Source organism: Giraffa tippelskirchi, chromosome 1, assembly GCF_054371585.1.
Source record: "Giraffa tippelskirchi isolate mGirTip1 chromosome 1, T2T-mGirTip1v1.2.pri, whole genome shotgun sequence".
Taxonomy (NCBI): domain Eukaryota; kingdom Metazoa; phylum Chordata; class Mammalia; order Artiodactyla; family Giraffidae; genus Giraffa; species Giraffa tippelskirchi.
Window position 1 is genome coordinate 204,796,816 of NC_137275.1, and position 21,486 is coordinate 204,818,301.

The window sequence follows — 21,486 nt, forward strand, 5'->3', positions numbered from 1 at the left end:
CAACTATAGGAAACTTATGAATAGAGGCTCAACTTCACCACTAATTTTTTTTTTACACTAATTTAACAGATGCCAATCTAAACAATGATGAGATATTATTTCATATCCATCAGATTAAAAGCTTGACATTATCTAGTGTTGGCAAGGACCTGGGTAACTTTTTCAAAAGGAATGTAAGTTGGTATCATTTCTTTGGACAGTCATTCGACAAAATCATTTTCAAAACGTTAAATATGAATGGTCTTTGATCCAGCAACTCGGTTTCTTAGGAATTTATCCTGCAGAAATGCAGTGTTGGCATAATTGTACAAACACAGGCCCAGACCCAGACCCAGACACACACATACACCATTGTAGTAAATACATTGCTTTCAGGAGCTATTAATATTAAGCTCTTACTGTTTTTGTTAGGTATGAGCTTTTCAGTAGCATTCTGAAATAAAACTGAATGCAAGCTGTCTCCATATCTCTAAAGAAAGGTATTGTGTGCTTGAAAATAATTCCTCATTTGCATCCAACCTGTTGATGATTTCACTGGAGACTGGGGACTGCCACTTTCTTTTGTGCAAACTGAGAAAGCCACCAGTGCTTCCTGGCCAGGCAGAGGACTCTAATTTACTTCTGGGAAAAGAAAGACACAGCATTTTATAACTACTTGCTCCGGGACCGCAGACACAGGAATGCTTTTGTAAAACACTCAGTGGATATCCGGCAGCAGCTGTGTGGTCTCACTGCCTGGGAATGAAAACTGGCTCTGAGGCGGGGTAAATCTCTTTGAGATAAGGAACAGCGCGTTAATAATGGACTGTTGCTCAGCAGCAAAGCCGAGCTTCTTCTGGGAAGAGAACTCCTGCAGCCTGGGTTCATTAGCAACACAATCTGAAAGACCTGACTCAGGTCCAGGTGAACAGGTCCCCAAGTGTGTAGTCAAAGGAGAGAACTCTTTACATATTTACAAAAGTTAAAATATGTTTTCCCTTTGGTTTTCAATGTAAAAAAATGAATTGTGAAATGCCATACCTATGGTCTTTAGAGGCTTCCCTGATGGCTCAGTGGTAAAGAATCTGCCTGCAATTCAGAAGACACAGGAGACACAGGAGACACAGGTTCTATCCCTGGGTTGGGAAGATCCCCTGGAGGAGGAAATGGCAACCCACTTCACTATTCTTGCCTGGAGAATCCCATGCACAAAGGCTCCTGGTGGGCTACAGTCAAAAGGGTTGCAGAGAGTCCGACACGGTTTTTAGAAGAGATTGTTAAATTTAGAATGACTTGTCAAATTTGCTGGAATTGGATCTTGTTTAGATGTTGAATAAATAATAATCAGTATTAATGGACAAACAGCTCAGGATTGATATACTGGTCAAAGCAGGGATCTGGCATTTAAAATGATCTTAACACATGTTTTGCAAAGTGAATTTCTGGCTATGATGAGCCTCTTGGGCTGTCTTAGGTGTTCCTTTCTGTTAAGACAGAGCAACAGCTGAACTTCTTAGATTATTTACTAAGAGTAAGTCAATTCTGAATAAAATGTCATCATCATATTCCATACATGAGGTGTCATTTTCTCATGTATCTAAAGAAGCTCATGGAGGACAAGCTCCTCTAAAGTAGACTCGCGGAGGTAAACAGACACTACTATTGGACTCTTATAGACATTTTTTCTTGAACACTAGTTATTTGCTGACAGTGTGTAAGTTTTGGCTATCACAGAGCCACATACCTGGGGATGGCAAATGTGAGGCACTGTAAGACGCCATCTGTAACCTCCGCAAACCTGGACCATTCTGTTCTTATTTTTAGGACAGTCTCCTGGAGCATCCAAAACCCCTGCCAAACACCCAGTCACCTAACTCCGGAGCCCTGCTGCATATTGTGAATCTTCAACCTGGACTTTTCCTGAAAGAAGAGAAAAGAGAAGTCGCTCAGTCATGTCCGACTCTTTGCGACCCCATGGACTGTAGCCCACCAGGCTCCTCCATCCATGGGATTTTCTAGGTAAGAGTACTGGAGTGGGTAACCATTTTCTTCTCCAGGGGATCTTCCCAACCTAGGGATCGAACCCAGGTCTCCCGCATTGCAGGCAGACGCCTTACTGTCTGAGCCACCAGGGACTTTTCCTGAGAGGGCAGAAAATGCACAGAAGAGAGAGAAGCACCCAGAAAACCTCTTTTGACACTTTCATCTCAAGGCCATGTTGATTAAAAAAATATAATCACAACCTGAAAGAAGAGAGGTATTTTATTTGGTGGGAATGTTCAGGACTCCAAGCCCAGGAGACAGGATCTCAATAACTCTGAGAAAACTGCTCCGAGGAGGCAGGATGGGGAGTCCCGCTCTATTCAAGTTTGCAACAAAAGAGAGCAGGCAGTATCAAGTTAAGGAATGTAGCATTCTATGTATGGGAAGATGCAAGCCTCTGGGCTCACTGAATTCATTCCTTTCCTATTCACCTCAGCTATCTGCGGTCAATCCTGTTTCCTTGTTCACCTTGCTTCCTGCATTCCCCTAGCTCCTCAGCAATCACCGTGGGGCGTGGCTGCATCCCCTGGATGGAAGTTTGGGAGCCCTCATTCCTATTTGTGGCTCAGCTGGTAAAGAATCTGCATGCAATGCAGAAGACCTAGCTTCGATCCCTGGGGTGGGAAGATCCCCTGGAGGAGGGAAAGGCTTCCCACTCCAGTATTCGGGCCTGGAGAATTCCAGGACTGTATAGTCCTTGGGGTCACAAAGAGTCCGACACGACTGAGCGACTTTCACTTCACTTCATTCACATTTGGAGGCCAGAAATCGCTGAGGGCTGTAACGTTTCTTGTTTATCAATACGGCAGGAGATATTTTCATTTCACAGCCCCATTTGTTTATCCCTTCCCTTCAGCCTTCACTTGCACGGGACTAATGACTGTTCCTTCTCAGTTTCCTCCTTCTACCCACTGCATCTCATTCTCCCTCAGATGGCTCCAGGCCATTTCTACATTTCTCATGCAGGAGCCCCTGTTCTCTCTCACCTTCATTAATTCAGCTCATTCACTCACTTCTTTTCTCTGCCAAACAGAGACTGGCCAATGAGGAGAAACACATTGTCCCATAGAGAGTGCAGAAAGGAAAAGGTTATACATACAATTATTTTAACTTTTTCCCTGTCAAAGAGTAAAGAGTTTCCTCTTTTCCTTTAATTTTTTGAGCACTTGCTACATCACAGGGGTTTCCAGGGTTTGGGGAGGTTTGAATAAAACACGATTTCTGTCCTTGAAGAGTTTACTGTTTCTAGCTTTGACAACTCAGACAAACTTCTCTAGAAAAAAGAAAGTTAGTTGTTGGTCTAAATAAAGTTGGTTTCTCTCCTAATCAGCAGGTCATTATTTTTCATCATTCTGAGGAGCACCCGTCTTCCTAAGTGTTCCAAGAAGACAATTCTATTCGAAGTTGGTGCTCTATCTTTTAAAAATTTCCCTCAAAAGACTCTACATTGGCAGTCTTAGGAGTATCTTTGGAGTCTATGTGTTCCTGTCATTTTGTATGAAGTTGGTTTCCCAGGGGTTGAGATTATGAATTACCTGTAAGTCAACAAAAACAGATGGTAAATTTTAAAATCCTTATTCTCCCCTTCTATGACTTTCCAACTAAATAAGAAATGTAAACATATATTCTAACTTGCTAATAAACCATTTGTTTTTGAAAAGATCTTAAGGTTTTAGAGAAACAATGAATTGAAGGTCTGGTGCTTGAACTTCCAATGTCTTCCTTTTAAAATGTAATTCACAAGGACCACTGCTTAGAACATTTCTTTAGTAGTTGCCATTTGCTCACTGGTATATTTTCACCTTTTGCAGATCAAGAAGCATAAGTAAGTGACTGAGAAGAGTCCTAGGCAGGAAACAGCATGAGACTACAACTGTGCATTGTTCACCAGCTCTGAGCACTGACCTGGCATGTATAATGAATTCGATAATTATTTTCTTTAATGAATAAGTAACTGAAAGAAAAGGAATCTTGGATTTTTACTCTCCGCTTCCCTGCTTTTCATAATCACAACACACTTTACACCATGGAAAATCCTTTCAAGTGTAAAAGACAAGATGTAATCTTTGTCTTTTTCGTTTAGCTTCTTAGAGACTGTCATTGAAAACATAGGCTGGCATGGAGAAACTCCTCTGGAATGAATGACATGCTGAATGCTGTGGTTTCACCCAAAATATCATGCGTTGATTAGAATTCTTTTTCTGTAGATACTATGTTCAAAGGATGGTGATGACAAAAAGTATATTAGGAAACTTTCTGCAGAATATGTTACCTAATTTTGCCACATTCTTTTCCCTTGAACGGGGCAGTGGTGCCCTTGGTCCTTAACTGCCTGTTTCCTTAGGAAGTGAGGGGCATTGCCTGTGTTGATGTTTACTGATGGAAACCATGTAATTACAACCATGTGGTTGTAATTGCTCAAATTGTAAATATTATAAACCCAAACATTTACTGAACTGCTTTGTTTTTTTAGGTCATTCTTCCCAAGGTTTCAAGTGAAGTGAAGTGAATGAAGTCTCTCAGTCGTGTCTGAATCTTTGTGACCCCACGGACTGTAGCCTGCCAAGCTCCTCCATCCATGGGGTTTTCCAATCAAGAATACTGGAGTGGGTTGCCACTTCCTTATGTAAATTTTAAAATGAATCATTACATTTCCTGAATGTAAAATGTGAAATTCTGGAGATTGTTCAGTTTGCGGGGTTGATTTGACTATACACTTGCAAAAGCATCAGTAAGAAGATTCCAGGAATGCCAAACACAATTAGAAATCTTCTTTGCTTAAAAAGAAAAGGAATAATAACAATGACTGCAAGAAGATCAAACCAGTCAGTCTTAAAGGAAATCATCCCTGAATATTCACTGGAAGGATTGATGCTGAAGCTGAAGCTCCAATATTTTGATCAACAGATACGAAGAGCCAACTCGTTGAAAAAGACTATAATGCTGGGAAAGATTGAGGGCAAAAGAAGAGAGTGGTAGAGGATGAGATGGTTAAATAGCACCACCGACTCAATGGCCATGAATTTGAGTAAACTCTGGGAAATTTAGAAGGACTTTTTGTCTCTACTTTGTCCTAGGATCCACTCTCCCCCTTTGCTTAATTTTTTTAACTTTTTATTTTGAGGTAATTTTAAATTCACAATAAGTTGTAATAAATAATACAAAGAAATCTCATGTACCATTTACCCAGTTTTCCCCAATGGTAATAATTTGCAAGACTGCAATACAGTGTCACAACCAGAAAATTGACATTAACACAGTCAAGATACAGAACATTTCCATCATCTCAGGGATCCCTTTTGTCATACTTTAATAGCCACACTCGTGTTCCCATGTCATCCCATCCCCATCTCTGACCCCTGAAAACCACTAATCTATTCTCCATTTCTACAGTTGCATCATTTCAAGAATGTTGCTTAAATGGAATCATATATATCATTTATATGTGGAATATATAAAAATGATACAAATGAACGTATTTACAAAACAGAAACAGACTCATGGACTTAGAGAATGAACATATGATTGCCCGGGGTGAGGGTGGGGAGGAGAGATAGTTTGAAATTGACGTGTAAACACTGCTATATTTAAAATAAACTGTCTTTCCATGAAAAAAACTACTCTTCAATAAAAAAGGGAAACTTTTATTTATTTTCTTTATTTTTTTGGTTTAGTAAGGTTTATTAAGCTGTGCCTTAGTACAGACGCTGGGGCTTGCCCATGGTGCTCTTAATGTACAAGGCCCTGACGTTCTGCCAATTTTTCTTGAGCAATGACACCAGGAAGTTGACAGCCAAGTGGATGTTGTACACAAGCTCATCATCTGTCATCTTCACGTGGCCAACAGCCACTGCCAGACGCAGCACCTTCTTCATCTAGAACTTGATCGTGGACTTCACTTCAGCAACTTTGGCCCCCATGTTCTCATTGTGGGTCAGCAAGGAAGGGAACTTGCCAGCCTTGTTCAGGCCTGGGCCCAGGATTCGGGGGATCTGCTTGATCAGAGACTCTGGAGCCAAAAAGGCATCATATTTCTTGGCCAGCTTCTTGACCAGTTTCTTATTCTTGTTGAGTTTCTTCAGCGCCTCGATGTCCATGTGGGGGATATCCACAGCCCTGGCCTCATCACAGTGCTGCTGGTCCCCCAAGACACATACGGAGAACTTGGGGCGGGGAGTGGACTTAAGCCTGACGGTGCCAGAGAAGCATTTGTCCTTCTGAGGGTCATAGTTCTTCAGGCTGATCTGAAGCTCCACCGTCTCCAAAAATTTCCTGCGCTTGCGCTGGTTCCCCTGCAGGACTTCCCGCACTGCCTCGTAAAGGGTGTCGCGGGAGACTTTGCTGCTCATGGTTCCCTACGCTGCGATAACTGGAAAAGAGCAAAAAGGGAAACTTTTAAAAAAAGAATCATATAGTAGGTTATCTTTGGAAATGGCTCTTTATTTCAGCATAATTCTTTGTACATTTATTTATCCAAGTTGTATCAACAGTTTGTACATTTCAGTGTTGAGTTATCTCCCATCTTACGGAGTATTACAGTTTATTTAACCCACTGACAGACATCTAGATTGTTTTCGATTTTCTTTTTGCTATTAACAATAAAGCCACACTGACCACTTATGTGAGGTTTTTATGTGAACTTGAGTTTTCATTTCTCTGGGACAAATGCCCAAGAGTATAATTGCTGGCTTAAATGGCAGATACATGTTTCAGAAGAATAAGTTTTTCTTGGAGTATTTTGTGTACATCTGTTGGCAGTTTCAGATTGGAGGCTTGTTCAGTTCTCTGGGTGGGATATAAAGTCTGCAATAAGAAAGCCCAGGGAACTTGCTGTCATGGCACGCCTTAAGCCCTGTGGTCCCTAGGCAGTCTACTTTCTTTTTTCTACCTTTCAGCATCTTCCAATATTTGTGGAATATTGTGTTATATCCAGGGTTTTTAGTGTTAAGAAGGAGGATGAATGTGGCTATTCGATGCTACTGGATGGGACGTCTTCCTTTACTTTCTCCAAAATCTTTCCACCACCGAACGGCATACCATATACTTATTTATTTACTTATTTGCTTACCCCTGATGAGAACAGAGTCTCTATAAATCAGGAAATTGTTGTTGTTCTCTGCCATCTCTCTGGAGCATAGAAAAGAGCCTGGTTTAATAAAAACCTGTTGAATAATGCCTTTTATAGCAACATGGATGGACTTAGAAAGTGTCATATGAGTGAAGTAAGTCAGACAGAAAAGGAGAACTATCATTTATGCCATCTCTTATAAGTGAAATATAAAAAGAAATGATACAAATAAACATGTTTACAAAATAGACTCACAGAGAATGGACCTATGGTTGCTGGGTGGAAGGATGAGAGGGAAGGGATAGCTAGGGAGTTGAGATGGACATGTACACACTGCTGTATCAAAACAGATAATCAACAAAGACCTACTGTATAGCACAGGGAATTCTGCAATGTTACGTGGTAGCCTGAATGAGAGGGGTTTGGGGGAGAAAGGATCATGTATATGCAGTTCCTTTGCTGTGCTGGTGGATCAGCTGGTAAAGAATTGACCTGCAATGCGGGAAACCTGGGTTTGATTCCTGAGTTGGGAAGATCCCCTGGAGAAGGGAATGGCTACCCACTCCAGTACTCTCGCCTGGAGAATACCATGGACTGTGTAGTCCATGGAGTTGCAAAGAGTTGGACATGACTGAGCAATTTTCACTTTGCTGCCCACCTGAAGCTGTCACAACATTGTTAATCAGCTATACTCCAATACTTGTGGCCAATTCATGTTGATGTATGACAAAACCATCATAAAATTGTAATTATCCTCCAATTAAAATAAAATTTAAAAACAGGAAAGCACTATTTAAAGAATGAAAAATGAGCAGGTGGTTGCCAGAGGGAAAGAGGTTTGGGGACAGGGAAGAAATGGTGAAGGAGGTCAACAGATACAAACTCCCAATTATAAAATAAACAAGTCAGGATGATGTAATTTACAGCATGTTGATATAATCAATAATATTGCAGAGCATATATGAAACTTGCCAAGAGAGTAAATCCTAAAATTTAACTTTGTGTCTTGACAAATGGTAGCTACACTTACTGTGGCAATCATTTAATATGCACACAAATATCAAATCATTAGTTTGTACACCTAAAACCTTTATGATATCATATATCAAGTATATCTCAACTAAAAAACTTTCTAAAGAGAAAAACAAAACCTTTCTTTTCCTTATACTATCTCTCTGGTGTAGAATAACTGTGAATTTTCTAGAACTGGGCAATAACATTTTGGTGAATATTGAAAAAATTACTATTTCCTTCCCCCCCAAAATTAGATCACTTTATACTGACACAACTCCATTACTCTTGCCTGGGAAACCCCATGGATGGGAGGAGCCTGGTAGGCTGCAGCCCATGGGGTCGCGAAGAGTTGGACACGACTGAGCGACTTCACTTTCACTTTTCACTTTCATGCACTGGAGGAGGAAATGGCAACCCACTCCAGTATTCTTGCCTGGAGAATCCCAGGGACGGAGGAGCCTGGTGGGCTGCCGTGTATGGGGTCGCACAGAGTCGGACACGACTGACGCGACTTAGCAGCAGCAGCAGCATACTGACACCATTAAAAAATATCTCTGTGCAATTTTCACCTTTTAGTGTTTCATGTCTGCAAAGGGGCATACCATTTTATAGGGAGGGAGTAAAAAGAAAAATCACCTATGTACTTTGCCTCCCGACCCTCCCAGCTCTGAACACATCACCTGCATACTCCTGGCCAAGTCAGTCACTTCCTCTTGCCAGATCCTTGGAGCAGCCTCTCCCCACCAGCCTTCTGGAGTCCCAGCCTCACCCTCCTGCTGTACCCAGGCCTCAGAGGGCAGGGGGGTCTCTGTTCAGGGATGCGCTATTGACAAAAGACTCTCTTTGACCAAACTTCAGCCATGTTCCTCTGAACACCCTTCCCAAGTAGCTCTTAGCTTTGGACTCCTATGTCTGCATTTTAATTTCCCATATTTAGCAAAATTCCTGCTAAGTGAGTTGAGGCAGAACCCCTCATCCTCAATATCTGATCACTCTCAATAGCTGATCAAATGCCCTCATCTTACTCCATCTTCCAGGTGATATCTGATCACCCTGGCTGCCTTCAGCATTCTTGTCAAGTTGATTTGGCAGAATCTCCCCTTACCTGTGATGCTTCCTTTTAGTAATTTTCCATCCACTGTCCACCACCCTGCTCCTTGACTGTACATTCCCATTTGTCCATCATGTACTTGGAGTCGAGCCCAGTTCTAAACTGAGTTCTCGTTTCATGTGTTGCTGTTATTCCTAAATAAAATCTGCTTTCACTGCTTTCCCATCTGTCTGACTCTGGCTTTCCTTAACACTATGATCCCAACACCCCACACTGGAACTCCAGATGCACTTCCCTGAAAGCACAGGTTCCCATGGCAGTGGGCTTATCTGTCCTGTGGTCAGCACATTGGAATTAAATTGGCATTTATGGGTAGGCTTGGAGCCTCACTAGGTTTTACCATGTCAATAAAAAGAGGAGCTTTTGGTTCTAAATGACAGCTGTACAAATGAGATTTCAAAAAGTGCAGTTTTGCCTCCAATTCTGGCCTGGTTATCCTGCCTTTTTCTCAATCCAGCCTTCCAGGAACTGGATCCTACCTGCACTGGCTCATCTCAACTGTTTGGTACTTGTTCAAATAGACAGCTGCATGTTAACTTTTGATGCCTTTTCCCTCACCCCTTCTTTAAGATCCATCACTGAGTCCTGTTAATGAGACTCTTAAAACCTTGTCCAATTCTGTCTGTCTCAGTGCATCTCCTGCATTGGCAGACAGATTCTTTACCACTAGTGCCACCTGGGAAAGGATATTTGATGTTTGACAGTTCATTGTCTATGTGGCAGCCACAGTGATCATTTGGAAACCTGTCTCACTGGCTGTCGCTTTCCCATTCAATGCCTGTGCCAGCTCTGGTCAGAAGTAGAATAAGGTACAATCTCTTTACGCACTTTCATACCAGCAGAGGCTGGCCCCTGCCCTCTTCCTTAAGTTCCTCTCTTCCCTGTTCCCCTTGTTCTCAGTAAGTTTCAACCTCACAGGTGGATTTGTCTGGAGATGCTGAGCTTTTATCACCAGCACTTACTGTTGGCTCTTCCTTCTGCCTCTGAGCCTCTTTCCTGTGCATGAGACTGTATCCTGCTTAGTATTTTGGGCTCAGTGTAGATGTCGCCTTCTCTTCCTGGTCTCCCAGGACAAAGTAGTCACTCTATCTTACTCTATATGACTGTAATTTAAATTCCTGGACAGCATGTGATATTGTGCTCACACAGGTACAGATGGTTGGTGTTTTACCATCTGCTCCCACTGAATGTAATCTCCAGATACAAGTGTTTGTTCTACACCGTTTTATCTCCAGTGTCCAGACAGGGACATAACATGTAGTATAGTCACTACAGGTGACCTGGGAACATAAGCCAGTGTGGTCCTCCTCTCCTTCTAGAAAGGAGGTGACCCACTGAGGAAGTGACACATCCCTTTGAGCTTCACCTTGGCCTGCTGGAGTGGAAATGCATGACATTCTGGACCCGCGGACTGTCCCGGGAAGCTCAGAGAAGCCTCGGCTGCATGTCTGTAGTCCCACTGTGTGTCCGTGCTCAGTGAGGCCCTGTCTGTGGGCTCTGATGGCTGGGTTTGTTTTTCTGCCTGGTGGGGCTGCAGTATTTCATTCTGGAAACCTCATTCAGATGACATTGCTCTAATGGCTTTTGCAGAATGTCAGTTGTCTTCTGAGAATCCGATATCCGCCAGTGAAGGATTCAAGACTTCCTCAAAATATGATGGGAATAACTGTCTCTGGATTTCCCCTAGGAATTTAGGGGGGGATATTTTTTCTCTTCTTAAATTTAAAAAGAAAGAAAGGAATTGCAGCCTGTGTTGTGCTTGGAAAGGAGGTAAAACCTCCAGATGTTCTTTGATTTCTGTTTCGATGCAAGGACAGCCATTTTCAGGCTATTTGTGGGGCATTGCTTAGCATGGAAGAGAAAACTCCCAGAATGGCACTGTGGGGACAAGGCCTCCTGTCTACTAAGGGCAGGAGGTCAGAGCATCCTGTAACTTCACCTCCCTGATGGCCATATGGACCAGTGAATAAGGATAAACAACCCTTCAAATAAACAAGATCAAAACTTTTATTTAGCGTTTACTGTGTGTTAGACAACAGAAGCTTATTCTGTGGTTCATTTAATTCTCCTTTCTGTGGGCAACTTAACCACTCAGAGCCCCAGTTTCCTCATCTGTATGATGGGCATAGCAAAAGAACCAAGCCCTTTGTTTCGTGGTGAAGGTTGTCACATCTTTTTTGCCTTCTATGTGGCCGCAACCTTTCTCAGCAGCACAGACAAGTTTGAGTGACAAGTGGAAGCCAAACTCCGGGCTGGGCATTGGGGGTCCTTGACCATAGACTGTGGCAATGAGGTGAACATATGCCACCAAAAAAAATGCACAACCTATAAGTTGATAATTTTGTTTCATTTGAGGACATCACTGAGGACTATAGCCTGGGTAAGCAGCTCTCACTAGCTCCAAGGGACTGTACCAAAGAGGAAAATAAGGAGCCAGGATATATAGGAGTTTTTGCTGAAAGAAAGAAACAAACAAACATTTAGTCAAACATCAAAATGTTGCTGCTATCACAAAAAATCACAAAAAAATAAAGATCTCACGTTAATGATTTTAGTGTGTTTCTATTTGGGAAGATGCAAGAATCTGGGCTCATTGAAATGATTCCTTTGTCGTGCATCTTAACTACATGGCTGATGGCTTGAAAACAGGCATAATTCATTGTTTACAGGAATGGCAGGCAACATCTATCATTCACAGAGAGATAGTAAACAACTTGATTGAGCATGTGTATAAATGCCTCCTCCTATGATTCTGACTATAGTTTCTGGAATGTCCATCTTCTGCCAGGTACTGTGCTAGGGCTCTGCTTATATTATCAGTCAAAAAAAGAAATATTGGTTGACACCTATTTTAGATATCAGGCCAGGTTCTGGGTGCCAGGGAGACGTCCTGTTCTGCACCAGACAGAACATGCATTTCCCAACTACCCCATGATCCAGTGGACATAGATGTACACTTGCTCTTCATGCAATTCTAAATAGTGGCAGGCACCCCATTTCATACAGGAAGAGCCAAGACAGAAGTCACCCAGAGTGTCTGAAGGTGACTTGGCTCTGACCTAGAGGTCTAGATGTGAACTGAGTCATGCCATTCCCTGGGTCTGTGAGCCTGCATACTCCCTTTCTGAGCCTCAGTGACATGAAGACGAAAACATCTCCTCAAAATTGTAAGTAACTCTCAACAGATGAGAGTTTTAGACCATCATCAAGGTATATAACTGCCAAGTAGTTTAAGAGTCACAGCCCAGCTCTGACCTCCCATCCAGGGGTCCTTGCACCAGCCCCAGGGCCCTCAAGTTGGATGCCATACTACATGGCTGCACAGGGAATGAATGAGCACAGTAATGATGATGCCAATTTCTCAGGAGAGGTTTCAGAGGGAGGGTTAGGTAGAGAAGACTCGTAATAAGGAGGCAAGTGGTGTGTCCTGTGCAGGACAGTGGAAGAAAAGAGCCTGGAGGAGGCATTTGCATGGCCAGGCCAGTCAGAAGCCAAGGGAGAAGAAGCTGCAGGGAGTAAAAATGGAAACGAGGTTTGGCTAGCATGTGGAGAGGAGAAAAAAGGCATGGGAACATTGTTTGCCTGCTCTGAAGGCCAGGCCAGAGTGTGAGCTCCCAGGGTGCCCTCTACAGCTTGTTAGTGCAGAGTTGGGGTATCAAGCCTGAATTGCTGTGTTAAAATTCCTCATATTGTGCCATTTATTTCCACAAGGGGAATAAATGCTTAATGTTGCTTATTTCCTGACTCAGGGGAAGAGACTCAGGCAAAGAGGTGACCCAGGACCCATGAGTCCTTCTGTGGTTATCCATTAGTGATGGAGGGGAGATGACCCAGGACATCAGTGATAACAGAGGAGCACAATCGGGCTCCTAGCGGCCAGTCCATGGTGAGTTCAGCACAACGTTCTGAGTGCAGTATAGAGAGGTTATAACAAGTCACTGTTTGCAGAGTCATAGAAGAAGGAATTCTGCTTGGAGGAGATCCTGCATGTACCTAAAGGGGCCCATGCAGGTCCAGGATTACCCAGTGCTCGCAATGCTCCTGTCCTCCTAGTTTTCACTGGGACTGTGTGCTCTCATGTCTCATTTATTGTTGTTGCTATTTAGTTGCTCAGTCGTGTCCGACTCCTTTGGGACCCCGTGGACTGTAGCTCCCCAGGCTCCTCTGTCCATGTGATTTTCCAGGCAAGAATACTGGAGTGGGTTGTCATTTCCTTCTCTAGGGGATCTTCCTTACCCAAGGATTGAACTCATGTCTCCTGCATTGGCAGGCGGGTTCTTTACCACTGAGCCACCTGGAAAGACCCTTGTTTCTCATTCCATGATACTTGTATTTGAACTAGAGGAAGGTAAGCTAATCTTCCTGAGTTAATTCTGATTCTACACTTCATATGGGTTTTGTACCCCTATTCCATGCACGTGTGTGACTTAGCGGAGTACAAGGGCCTTTGTATTTACTGTCTGGCTTCATCCTCCTGTCAGCCTCCTGAATGGTGGAGACCAGGTGCTATGAGACCCTCTCATAGATGCAAAGAGATTAAGCATCTGCCTGGGAGCCAGGACTAGAGCTAGATTTCAGGTCAGTAGACCCCAATGTCATGTCCCAGCAGTGATTCAGGTTTTATAAAGCTTTTTTTTTCCTTTTTAATAATAATTATAAAACACATTCAGTTCAGTTCAGTTCAGTCGCTCAGTTGTGTCCGACTCTTTGCGACCCCATGAACCACAGCACGCCAGGCCTCCCTGTCTGTCACCAACTGCCGGAGTTTACCCAAACCTATGTCCATTGAGTTGGTGATGCCATCCAACCATCTCATCCTCTGTCGTCCCCTTCTCCTCCTGCCCTCCATCTTTCCCAGCATCAGGGTCTTTTCAAATGAGTCAGCTCTTCGCATCAGGTAGCCAAAGTATTGGAGTTTCATCTTCAACATCAGTCCTTCCAATGAACATCCAGCACTGATCTCCTTTAGGATGGACTGGTTGGATCTCCTTGCAGTCCAAGGGACTCTCAAGAGTCTTCTCCAACACCACAGTTCAAAAGCATCAGTTCTTTGGCGCTCAGCTTTCTTCATAGTCCAACTCTCACATCCATACATGACTACTGGAAAAATCATAGCCTTGACTAGACAGAACTTTGTTGACAAAGTAATTTCCCTGCTTTTTAATATGCTGCCTAGGTTGGTCATAACTTTCTTTCCAAGGAGTAAGTGTCTTTTAATTTCATGGCTGCAATCACCATCAGCAGTGATTTTGGAGCCCCCCAAAATAAAGTCTGATACTGTTTCCACTGTTTCCCCATCTATTTCCCATGACGTGATGGGACCAGATGCCATGATCTTAGTTTTCTGAATGTTGAGCTTTAAGCCAACTTTTTCACTCTCCTTTTTCGCTTTCATCAAGAGGCTCTTTAGTTCTTCTTCACTTTCTGCCATAAGGGTGGTGTCATCTGCATATCTGAGGTTATTGATATTTCTCCCTGCAATCTTGATTCCAGCTTGTGCTTCCTCCAGCCCAGCGTTTCTCATGATGTACTCTGCATATAAGTTAAATAAGCAGGGTGACAATATACAGCCTTTGCGTACTCCTTTTCCTATTTGGAACCAGTCTGTTGTTCCATGTCCAGTTCTAACTGTTGCTTCCTGACCTGCATATAGGTTTCTCAGGAGGCAGGTCAGGTGGTCTGGTATGCCCATCTCCTTCAGAACTTTCCACAGTTTATTGTAATCCACACAGACATTAGAGAATGCCAAAGAAAAATAAGTAGTAATAATTGTTAATATTTATTGACCTCAATGTCAGACTAAAAAGCATTACCTCAATTGAATGGGCTCCAGGAGTGATCTATTATCACTATCCTAAGAAGCCTGGATTTGAGCTGGTACACAGGCACCTATGAGGACATAATTCCCTGACCAGCCATGGATTTCAGAGGAAGCCACCAGCAAGAGTGTTGGCTGTTCTTTCACCCATATCAGCTCAAAATTTTCTCCTGTAAGCCGCATTTCAGCAGAGTCTGAGGGAGGCTCTGCATATCATTTTGTGAGGGGAAGGTAGCTGGCATTGAGTCTACCTGGTGAACGTGCTGTTAAACAGCTCTGCAGTCCTGCATATGCTGGTGACTGAGGGCTGGCAATGAGTCCTTCTGGACTTGGATTAAATAGAAGCTGCCAGGATCTGTGTTTTATCAGTACTTTAAAAAAATCTTACATGGGCAAAAGGAAATGATTTTGCTTACTATTTTGAAATACTGAGGGAATTAAATACTTCATAAAAAAAATTAGGCAGGCCTGTCAGGTTTGATTAAAATGGCACCTTTATAACGGCAGAGGTCTAGACCCAAGGTTTCTTGTTTGTTACTTTCTGACTCTGGAGAAGCAGTCCTTGAACACAGCCTCTGAGGTGATATTCTAGAATGATAACAGTCATGAGCAGTCCCTGAAACCACCTGGGCAAAGAGAAAGGGAAGAAAATGTTTACTTCTTTGCTTTCTCCATCTCTTTCCTGTTAGTTCCACGTTTTACCTCTTCCTTCCAATCCCCATCTGCCCCTTTTCTTCTGCTCAGCAGACATTCTACCTTCCTGGCCAATTCATGACCATATACAGACTAGGAAGAGTTCTCTGTGTCATAAAATGTTGTAAACCCAGATCGTGTGCTGCCAGAGTGATGGGTTTTTGCCATGATGAAGCACCTTGTGTACCTCGCAACCTGTACAACTAGACACAATACCTGACTCACCTCCATCTCAATAAGATATTCAGAATGATGCTCTTCACATCCCCTCTGCCTCTGGAGAATGTACCCTTGTGCTACCGAAAGGTACGCGTGGGGGATCTGGCTGTTCACCACTCAAAAGCCAGTATGCAGGCCAGGTTGATGGAAAGGAAAGTTTGCTTTATTTCGGATGCTGGCAACTGGTAGGGAGGGTGGCAGACATCTGTCCAAAAGCCACTTCCTCACCCGGCCTGACAAGCAGGGAGTGAGAACTTTTATAGACAGAATGGGGGGGGGGGCAGTGTTACACGTGGAAACAGCACAGTCATCTCTAACAGTCATCTTCAATTGGTCATCAGTGGACTGACCAGCATCATCTTGGTTCTTTTAGGTACAGCTAATCTTCAGTTCTGGGGTGCACCTGTTCTCATTTCTGTGCGTCAGTTCTCAGAATTGTGGCAGCTCAAGTCCTGGGTACAGTCTGTTCATCACGTAGTTAATTTCTCCACCTGGGGTTTTAGTTCTATAAGACAGCTCACAGGATATGGCTCAGAATGTTATCTATAGCCCTTGAGAAAGGACTAATAGTCCTTGACTATGCTTAATGACTACATTATTATTATTTAGTCTCCTTTGACTGTTTTCCTTTGTTTTAGCATTTCTCACTTTTCTGATTAAACTGAGTCTTTGACTAAAGTTTTCCACAGGCAAAAAGCAGGCAGAAGACATGGTCGGGGGGCAAGGTCCTGCTCCGTTTCACTGGTTCCTGATGCCTTTCTACTGAGCTGTGAATACTCTCCTCTCCCAGCTCCCTTCCTGTTTCTCTAAAACCATGCTGCCTCTTCCTTTGGCCCTCTACCTACAGCCCATTCATTTGGGGACTTCAGTTCCATTTGTGGTCCGACCACTCAAACCCCCTTACCAAGCACAGCTGCGCTTCCCTTTTCCCGGAAGCCTGCACTTGCTCGTCCCTTTCCATATCCTGCCTCCCCCACCTCCATCCTCTCCCCGAGCCACTGCTTTCTCTGCATCCCAGACCCTCTCTTCTATACCTGGATGGGATGTGGCTGGGGTCCCATCCTTGAGCCTTGCTCTTCTCCCTTCACCCTCCCTGGCAAGCATCACTTGCATGGGACTCCCATTGCTCAGGATGGGGCCACCGCTGCCCCTCCTGCCCCTCCTCTGCCAGAGGCAGGACCCACATGGGCTGCTAGGCACCCATCCTCCTCACACCCCCAGCGCCTCTTACCTCTCCGAGCCTGCACCCACAGTCCTCTGAAGAGGAATCGGCACAACTCTGACTCCTCTCTTCTATTCCAGGACCACTGACCCATTGCTTCTCCCACAGCCTCCAGGCCCTGCACACACTCCTCTCTCAGACCCTCGTCCAGCTTCTGCCAAAGGAAAGGCAGGCACCCCCTTGCTGGGCGGGAGCACTTGGGAAGGACTCCATATGTGCTGCTGCTGTCCCGTCACCTCAGAGCCTGTCTGTGGACACCATGTGCACACACCCAGGCTTGGTTATGCCACCCAGCATCAGCACCGCCCACAGGTGGCACCCCAGCAGTCCATGGACATTGAGAATCCCCCTTCCTGGCACTGCCAAAGACTCGAGTCACCCACGGCCTCCTCCTTGCTCCCAGGACACTCAGGTCCCGTTTCCTGCACTCCCCACAGCTACCTGGACGTCCTGGTCACAGCCCTAGAGGCTGCTCTGAGATCCCCGAAGTTCACTTTTCTGACTGCGCTTTCTCTGTGCCCTCCCATCGCAGCCTCGGGCTCACTGTGCCCCTGTTCTCAGGTCCCCAAGACGCTTGCAACCAGAGGGAAGTGTTTCCTGGGCAAATGAAGAGGAAGTGCCTTTTTACAATTATGCCCCTGAAACGTTTGTTTGTTTTTCTTTCCAGCCTTCCTGTTCCTTTCAGAAGGTCCTTCCTCAGAAAGAGAAATAACTGGAGTTTTCAGATCAGGCTCTGCACTCTGATGTGCCTTGGATATTCCAAGTTCATAGTTCCAGACGACCCCCCCGGGCCTCTCAGCCACTCCCCCCAGCCCCACCCTCAGGGCCCGCACACCAAGGTCCACTCCCTTCTCCTGCAGCCCTTGGCAGTGGGGGAACCAGTTATTTCTTTCTGAGATTTCAGCTCCCAGTCCTTATTTTGCCAACATACACTTTTCTGAAAAACAACCAAAAATAGCCACAGCATATAACCTAGCCAGTGCTTGTATGAGTCTTCCTGCTCTTACTGTTTGTCTAACAGGACACAGAGAAAGAGTGCAAGGGATTTATTGGAGCCCCAACTGGAATTTTCACTGGAGATGAAGCCCGTTTTTTAGTAGGTCAGCAGGTGAGAGTGGCTAGCCTGTTTCAGCTCACAGCTTTCCACCCAGAGACTTCCATATGTTCTTGAAAAATGCCTGGTTTGTTTTGTTGTTTTCTTTTTTCCAATTGTATGATTTTAATGGTCCGTATAATATAATTTTAATGTTCAGCATGTGTGCATTCTCTCAGTCGTGTCCGACTCTTTTGCGACCCTAAGGACTGTAGCCCACCAGACTCCTCTGTCTATGGGATTTCCCAGGCAAGAATACTGGATTGGGCTGCCATTTCCTTCTTCAGGGGATCTTTCCTAACCAGGGATCGAACCTATGTCACTTATGTCTCTTTCAATGACAGGTGAATTCTTTACCACTGCGCCACATGGGAAGTCTTTAATGTTCAACCCACAGTCCCTGTTTCCAGAGAGTGGGGTCTTTCTGGAGAATCTCCACTCATGTACACAGAGAAGTGCCCCTAAGAGCTGGGCCCCATGCTGTGAAGAGCACTGGGGGTCCAGCACCGTGAATTTGGTGATCCCTCTCCCCGCCTCTGCTCCCAACAGCTCAGAGGAAGAGGTGGGATGGATTCCTTAGGTTTCCTGGCCCTGCAGCCCCCACCACAGTGGGCTGCTCTGATCTCCCCCTCCTAGTGGCCATATTGGTGGGGGGCCATGCCTAGAGACTGGAGTTATGTCCTCCGCTCTCCCACTGCACAAGCCAGGATCTGAGGTCTGACCCCCAGTGGCCCTTGCTCTCTGGAGGCCACCCTGGCCTTAGCAGCCTCCACTCAGATGGTCACCCTGCCGTTTCTACACTCAGGGCCACTCGCCAAGGTGACCCCCTCCAGAGGGACCCTCAGGCACCTTACCCTTCTTAAAGGGCTGTAGATGCAGTGTCCTACCATGCACATGGGGACAAAAGGAGGCTTCAGAGCCCTTCTTCTTTCAGACAGAGCAGGAGCCCTGTGGGCGTCCAAGAAGTGGTGGGCATGGCTTGGCATGAGGGTTTGGGTTAGTACATTATCATTTTTGTTCCGATTTTCAAATATGACTTAATAACCTGGTTAGAAGAGTAATCTGTTATATTTATCCATATTTCTGTTCTCTCAGTGTTTTTTCTTCCTTCTTTGTGCTTCAGGATTCTTTCTCGGTTATTGTTTTTCTATCTAAAGAACTGATTTGGGGTTGTTCCTTAAAAGGACTCCTTCTCCACACACATGTGAGAGCCTGTGGGCAGCCTGCATGCAGCCTCCTGTGTGCCAGGACCTGGGCAAGCCCCATACAGCCCCTGGGGTCTGGAAGATCCACACAAAGGTGATGGCTCCCTCTGCATGTACAGTCTGTGTTAGTAACTCAGTCGTGTCCGACTCTTTGCGACCCCATGGACTGTAGCCCATCAGTCTTCTCTGTCTATGGAATTATCCAGGCAAGAATACTGGAGTGGGTTGCCATTTCCTTCTCCAGGGGATCTTCCTGACCCAGGGATCGAACCTGGGTCTCCCTCATCGCAGGGAGATTCTTTACCGTCTGAGCCACCAGAGAAGCCCTGCATGTGCAGTCTGCCTGCCCTAAAGTCTCTTCCTCCAACCTGCACACCCCATGTATGCCCAGCCCACTCGGTACTGACTGCCTGATCCCCATCCACCACAGTCCAGGTGGGGGCATGCTGAGTTAACCAGCAACTCCGGTCTGGCTAAATCAACAAGCTTCTCTGCAGTTTGGTGGCCAAACCACATCTTCTTCAAGGAAGTCTGGACTCCTCCCAATTTTGTCCTTTGTGATTTCTCCTTCAGCCTTAGGAGAAACTCTATACTGTATAGATTTCTGTATGTCCTATAGTTATTATTTTATTATAGTTAATAATTCTTATGTTAAACTTCTCCTGTTTAACCTACTGCTTGGTTTCTACCTCCTGTTTGGACCCAGACTGATACATAAGCCCAAATGATTGTTGACAAATGTGCAGAAGGGATTCAGTTGAAGAAAGATAAACTGTCCAACCAAGGGTCTGGAGCAACTGGATACCCACAGAGCAAAAAGGGAACCTGAACATTAACTTTACACAGACTGGGAGAAGACACAAAGCCATCAGAGGACTACATCTGGGAAATACATAGAACTCTCAGGACTCTACAGTGAAAAGAACAAGCCATACAATTCAGAAATGGACAGGAGAGCTGAATAGATACGTTACTGAATAAGATACACAGATGGCAAATAAGCCCATGAGATGAGCAATATCATTAGCCATCAAGGAAATGCAAAAGGAAGCCACAGTGGGACATAAATACCACACACCTATCACAATGGTGAAAATAAAATGTGACAATTCCAAATGCAGAGGATGTAGAGAGGGTGAGTTACTTAGAGGTATCTGGTGGGGATGGAAAATGAGAAAGCCCACCCCCCTCAGCACCTCCCAGAAAACAGATTGGCATTTTCTTATAAAATTAAACCTGCATTTATCAGAGGATCCAGCAGCTGCCTTCTTAGACATTTGTTTAATAAAATGAAGACATGTACTCACAAAAAACCTATACACAGATTTTCATAGCAGCTTTATTTGTAATAAATAGCCGAAATATGGGAAGAACCAAAATATCGTTTAATGGGTGAATAAACTGATATCTCTTTACAATAGAGCATCACTCGGCAACAATCAAAAGAAACGAAATAATAGATGAAGCATAACTCAGTAATAAAAATTCAAACAACTTGGATGGATCATAAGGAAATTACAGTGAGTGAAAAAGTCAACCCCTGGCATACAGGTGGCTGCATGCAGGCCTTGCACAGGCTCTCATGTCTGTGTGGAGAAGGCTACCTTTTAAAGAATGACCCCAAATCAGTTCTTTAGACAGAAAAATAAGAATCAAGAAGGAATCCTGGGGCACAAGGAAAGAAGAAAAACACTGGAGAGGGCAGAAATACAGAAAGTGACAGACTCTGTAATTCCACTTGTATAACATTCCTGAAGGACAGAATTATATAGAGGACAGACTGATGGTGCCAGGAGCTAGGGGTGGGAGTGGGAGGAAACTGGGTGTGGTTATAAAAGGACAATATGTGATATTCTGGGGCTTTCCTGGTGGCCCAGATGGTTAAAAATCTGCCTACAAGGCAGGAGACCCGGGTCTGATCACTGGGTCAGGAAGATCCCTTGGAGAAGGAAATGGCGGTCCACTCCAGTGTTCTTGCCTGGAGAATCCCAGGGACGGGGGAGCCTGGTGGGCTGCCGTCT

The 21,486-nt window shown here is 44.5% G+C and overlaps 1 pseudogene across 1 annotated transcript; it reads right to left on the reverse strand.

Moving 5' to 3' along the window:
* Nucleotides 1-5,670: 5,670 nt before the first annotated feature.
* LOC145530354 (large ribosomal subunit protein uL1 pseudogene) lies at nucleotides 5,671-6,382 on the reverse strand (annotated as a pseudogene). Its single transcript, XR_014071833.1, has one exon. The product of XR_014071833.1 is annotated as a large ribosomal subunit protein uL1 pseudogene (transcript).
* Between the last annotated feature and the right edge of the window lie 15,104 nt (nucleotides 6,383-21,486).